Source organism: Setaria viridis, chromosome 8, assembly GCF_005286985.2.
Source record: "Setaria viridis chromosome 8, Setaria_viridis_v4.0, whole genome shotgun sequence".
Classification (NCBI taxonomy): Eukaryota; Viridiplantae; Streptophyta; class Magnoliopsida; order Poales; family Poaceae; genus Setaria; species Setaria viridis.
In genome coordinates, this window is record NC_048270.2 from 20,141,661 (window position 1) to 20,147,325 (window position 5,665).

Sequence of the window (5,665 nt, forward strand, 5' to 3'; positions counted from 1 at the left end):
TTGCTACTTAAACATGATATATTGACAATAAAACAACATTTTTTTGTACTTCATGTTGGATGTAAATAATGCATATTGATTTACTTAAGATGGTTTTTGTAGCACATGAATTTTGCTTGTGGCTCCCTACTTCTATGCATGGTCTGAATTAGTGATTCTAGTGAGCCTATACTTTTTCACATTGTATTTACCACATCTGATCGAGCTCTAAGCTACACATCGTTACAAGTAGCCCTTCATAGATTTATACAATTGCTAATGTAAATTCTGAGACATCATGTACAAGAAGAAGCAACATAGTCATGGTTCATAAAGTACTTAATTATACTATTATTATTTATGAACCAGAATAGATGCAAGTAGTTGCATCTAGAGATTAGAAAGTCTAATAAATTTAGCAATATATTTATCAACCATTAAGTCCAATAAATATGGATGAATTAAGTATTTGCATCTGTTCTGGTAAGTACTTAATTCATTGGACTTTCTAATCTCTAGCTAATATCAACTTTATTCAAGTGACAGAATATACTATTATTAATAGTATGGGAAAACTCATCTGCCCAGGATACATAATTAAGATACATGCATAGTAAGTAGATAATGTTTGTCAAATAGAGTGTCTCCCCATGTATATAAGCATACACACCATTAACAGTACGCAGTAGCACTACAAGCAGCAGATTATTACAGTTGCTATTATTATAAATTATAAGACATGCACAAGAGGAAGTAGCTTAGAAACCATTAAAATTATTGCAAAAATCACTTATAGCATTAAGTGCAGGCCCACTCACATCGCGTTTCCATGCCTTAGCCTCAGCCATATGGTCTGATCCATTGATATGCACCCGTATGGTTTCTTTGGCATCGAGAGAAAAAATAGGTCATCCCCAGACATCAACCATATGATGAATCTTTGCATTCTGTGCTTTTGCAAGAGCTTGTGTGTTATCTTTCATTTCTGCTATGGCATCACAATAGCTCTGGTGCCCATGAAGTATTTGCCTACCTCCTTGACACCGATGGCCTTGCCCAGCCTAGTTTGCTCAACAAAATTGCTAGATGCATCAAAATAATCCTTCAGCTCCTTGAGCAAACCAACATCCACCATGTCATCGACACGGTGATTAAGATATTCATTGAGAACCAGTTCATTAGCATGGATCCAAAGGAAGCAGCATTGAAATCGCAAGGATGGCCAATAATTGGCAAGCGTAAAAGGATTAGCAAGCAAGGAATCAAAGTAGTCAACAAGGAGTCCATGTATGAGTGAGTTGGATCCACCCACAATGACCGGCATGAGATTACGCCTTGCAATGGAGTTTGCGGTGATAATGGCAAGAGATCAGAAGGACACAGGGAAGTCGCAGGTAGTGGTAGAAACGGCTCCAATAAGGTGATGAGGAATACCACATCGATCATGTATACTCACCTTATTGGTGGTAATATCAAGTCCAGCAAAAATTTGCATCTTGTCGGCATTGATCACCTTGCCACCAATTACCTTGGCCACATCAATAGATAGCTTTGTCTTACCCGTGCTTGTAGCATCCATGATTACCATGAACTTATTAGCCAACATTTGGGGAAAGATAGATCTAAGTAAAAAAAATCTGTGGAGGATTGGAGAACAAGGCTTTGTTCGTGACCAGTGACAGGATATATGCGAAAGGGGAAAGTGCCTGAGGCCCGGAAACCTAGGTCTACATTTGGCCTTATCCCTTCTGAGGCTCACTTGTCCATGTGTGGTGTATTATATAGATATGTACACTTACTAACAACAAATTAGATTAAGTGACCATCAACAACAAATAAAAACCTACACACAATAGTTCTTAAGAGGTAAACACAATTTCAACTTTTTAATGTTTTATAATAATTAGTGGTACATATGTTTATCCATAACCAGGGGTAACAATCATGTATCAAATTATATTTAAGAACTATTTTTTAAAATTATAAAGAAAATTACTAACAGCATAGATGTGATAATTTTTTATTTGCATAGGTGCAAATTAGGGTGTAATATAAAATGCAACTACAGGAAGAAAAACTCTAGGGCCTCTCATTGGCAGGTTTCTAATTATATTTTATAAGTAGACTGTAGAAGATATTCCTGGCAATTAATTTGAGACGATTGCTAGGGAATAAAAAGTATCAAAAAAATTATTTCCTTTGTTGACTATAGGCTAATAAAATCTTGTTGACTCCAATCTTTGAATTAGAAATGATATATGGTCATGGAAAAAATTAAAGCAGAACAAAGTAAATAAGAAAATGCCATAGAAGCACAAAAAATTTGTAGAATCATTTGATACGATAGACATGTGTTTAATAAAGAGAGAATGTCCAGAATTTTTGGTAAATAGAAATAAATTAATTTAAAGTTCAAATCGAACTATACTTTAAACAATTTTTTTTCCTAGAACTTTGGAAACTCCATCCACATTGGGATCACGTCCATAGTATAGATGTTTTAAGCACAGTATGGCTCATGGTTTCGGTTGTTCCCGACCCATAAATTAGGTGATATGTGAGGTCTGAATGTTTAGTTTGCCCTGTGATGTAATGGCAGATTGGCAGTAAAGCCAGGTTTGTTTCCATCAATACTAAAATTTTCACAACGAATTATGGATAATTTGGTGCTATACTAATTGTCTAATTAGGTCACTTGCAGCGAAGCGCGGGTACCAGTGGCTAGTACACATTACTTGACATTGCCCCAGGAACCAGCGTTCGTCGGACTTTTAGTCGCCGCCAGCCGCTGCGCTGGACGCCGGGACTCCCTCCGCCCTTTGTCTTCCGCAGAACGCTAGAAGCCTTCCCCATTTCAACAATCAGTAAGACTTCAGTTTTCTCATTTTCTCACTGATTCCAATCGATCTACTCTGCAATTGTTGTTGATCTTCAACTGAAATATCCATCGTTTAGCTTCAAGGGCCCATGACGTCGAGTTTGCTCAAAGGCCCTCGAAATCCTAGAGCCGGCCCTGGCTCACCTCTATATCGATTTATCCTGTGTGTCGATTTAGGGATGACAGAACCTCAGTTCATGCTCGCCTCGCATCGCTTGTGGACTGCACTCAAGCCGCACCAGCGAGCACACAAATCGAACTTTAGCATCACCCACATCCAATTTCCCGCACCCAGGCGCTGGCCATGTGCAGGTCGAGCCACCATGGCCCTGACCCAAGGCCATTTGCAAAAGAAGGCTCCCAAAAAAAAATCAAAACCAAGGCTCCCAAAAAAAATCAAAACCAAAAAAAAAGAGAAAAAGGTCAACCGCTAACAGGCAAGACCCACCATACAAAAGGAGTTGGTGTAAAAATTAGAGTAAACTATGGATTCAACCCCTATTTAGCACTTTGAGGTTTTTTAGACTTTATTTCTACTCTAAAAAAACACAAACTAAGGGTGTGTTTGGTTGAACCGTGACTTTTGAAAAAGCTGTTGTGGGCTGTGGGCCGTGAAAAAGCTGCTGTGAAATGTCAGCTGTGAGAAAGCTGAAAGCTGTTTGGTTGAAAACAACTATGAAACTGTGAAAGCCCTTTCACTAACATATGGGTCCCACTATCAGTGATATGTTTTTCCTTTTCTCTCTCTTCTTTTCCTCTCTCTTCCCTCTCGCATCTTGCTATGGCGCGGTGGGTAGTGGCATGGTGGGCTGGCCAGCGCAGAAGGGTGGCGACGCAGTTGGATGACAACGTGGCAGGCCGGATTGGCGCGAAGGGGCGGCGTCATGACAAGCCAGAGCGGTGGCCGGCGTAGTTGGACGCAGCGGCGGCTGGCCTGCGTGGGAGGGCTGCCGATGCGGTGGGTGGCGTCGTCGGCCCTGAGTTGCACCATCGCCGAGAGAGGGGGGGGACCAGAGAGGAGGCACCACTGGCTGGGAGGGGAGGTGTCACTGGTCGGGAGAGAAGGAGGGGACCGGAGAGGGGCGCGCCGTCGGGAGGAGAGGAGTGATATGAACCCGCTAGGGTTGATTCCCGATCTTTCGATGAGAGAGGCGTGGATAACTCGGTTGGTGGATGGAGACGACATTCACGGCCCGACTACAACCTTCCAAGTTGCGCCTTAGCAACCGATACACCACCTCCAATGGCTGCCGCGATCTTGTGGAGCGCGTCACCCGACCACTAGGGCACTCGTTCTGCAAGCAATCGAAGAACAAGCAATAACAAGTAGAACAAGCAACTCAATTGCAAATATGGAGATAAAAACCAATCTAAACTCACAAAGTTGGGGTTCCGAATCGAGTAGAACGGATGGTCTAGTCGACACACACGTCTACAAGGAAGTAGCAATGGCTAAACTTTCAACAAAACAAAACCCAATCTGTTTGTGGCGGCTCTAATCCTTATTAATACCTAGGAGGACTACTAGGGGGGTGTTGGGGGCGTGCTCCAACCCTAGGACATGTCCCTAATGGAACCAACTTGATATACGGCCCATTGGGCCAAAATAAGGCGACGCAGCACCTCTGGATAGAAAACCTCTCGGTCGTATTTTGATGATTGCAACTGCCTCAGAATAGATATGGATATGAGTCCAAATCTATATCAATATAGACTTCATAAGGATTACAAGGAGTACTTGAACGCCCAAAACGGAGTCCAGATGAGGTTGTGGCGGCTGTTGCAAGTTGGGGTAGAGCTGCAGTCCGAATCCAGTGTCAAAACTTGTTGGATTGGATCTCTTTCTTTCCTTGGGCCAAAAGTGACGTGGTGGCCTAGTGGAGGACGTTGGGAATACTTGGACTTGGCCCTGAATCTACTTCTTTGTTCCTCCATACCTTCCATGTGTGTTTAACACTATTTTGATCCACGTATGTATTTCTGAAATTGACAACGAACACACATCATGGTGCAACATCGATTCATCAAATGTATCAAATACAATCATGGTAAAGAATTGTTTCACCTATGAATCAAAATTTACTAATGTGGTTGCATCCGAGCAGGTTATGTCCTCATCAAGGAGGGTGCTAGAGATAGGCGCCACTACCCCTGTTGCACTGCCGCTGCCCTTGTTGCGCCGTCGCCACCCTTGTTGTGCTGCCACGGGGAGCCGGCCGGCAAGGAGCCGTGGGGAGGGGCGGCTGGCTAGGAGCCATCGGGGAGGAGAGCAGTGCCGGCCAGGTGAAGCGCTGGTGGGTGGGAGGAGGACAGGGTAGTTGGAAGGGGAAAGAAAAGAATGAACCGGTACAACATAACAAGTGGCATGTGGGTAAATTTCGTGAAAACACCCATCCATAGCCGGCCACAGCCACTCCCATAGTGCTGTGAAAAACGAACTAAAAAATGAACTGACTGTTGGTGTTTCGTACCGTCGACTAGTGATCGTATGTCGCGCTCTCCTCACTTCTGATGGCTTGCACACAAGAGGCAATGAGTTATACTAATTTGGGGAAATCCATATGTCCAGTTTTGGCAGGAGTCGTGTTCCTTGGATCAAGTGCACTGGGCTTACAATGGGATGCTTGCAAGCAAGCATTCGTGCAATGTGTGGGTGTATGCATTGAATGCGAGCGAGAGAGTGAAAGAAGGTCCGGTTCCCTTTATATAGGCTAGGGAATGGGCAACAACATTGAGAAATTGAGGGGGTCCTCAACCTCAGAGGTTGGGAGTTGCGGAATGGTCGGGTCTGCCTTGCACCAAGAGGCT

General features: G+C 43.3%; 1 pseudogene; it reads right to left on the bottom strand.

Annotated features, from left to right (window-relative positions):
• Positions 1-737: 737 nt before the first annotated feature.
• On the bottom strand, positions 738-1,585 carry LOC117834357 (adenylate isopentenyltransferase-like; annotated as a pseudogene).
• Between the last annotated feature and the right edge of the window lie 4,080 nt (positions 1,586-5,665).